Source organism: Triticum aestivum, chromosome 5D, assembly GCF_018294505.1.
Source record: "Triticum aestivum cultivar Chinese Spring chromosome 5D, IWGSC CS RefSeq v2.1, whole genome shotgun sequence".
Taxonomy (NCBI): domain Eukaryota; kingdom Viridiplantae; phylum Streptophyta; class Magnoliopsida; order Poales; family Poaceae; genus Triticum; species Triticum aestivum.
Window position 1 is genome coordinate 144,362,963 of NC_057808.1, and position 253 is coordinate 144,363,215.

Sequence of the window (253 nt, forward strand, 5' to 3'; positions counted from 1 at the left end):
AAAATTGTAGTAGGCTATAGAGCTAGTTCAACACTTGTGTAAAATTATTCGTACAAGCTTATAGAGCTAGTTCAACTCTAGTGTAAAATTATTTGTACTAGGCTATATAGCGAGTTCAACTCCAGTGTAAATTTAGTTGAACTAGCTTATAGAGCTAGTTCAAGTCTAGTGCAAAATTATTTGTACAAGCTTATAGAGCTAGTTGAACTCTAGTGTGCAATTATTTGTACTAGGCTATAGAGGTAGTTCAACT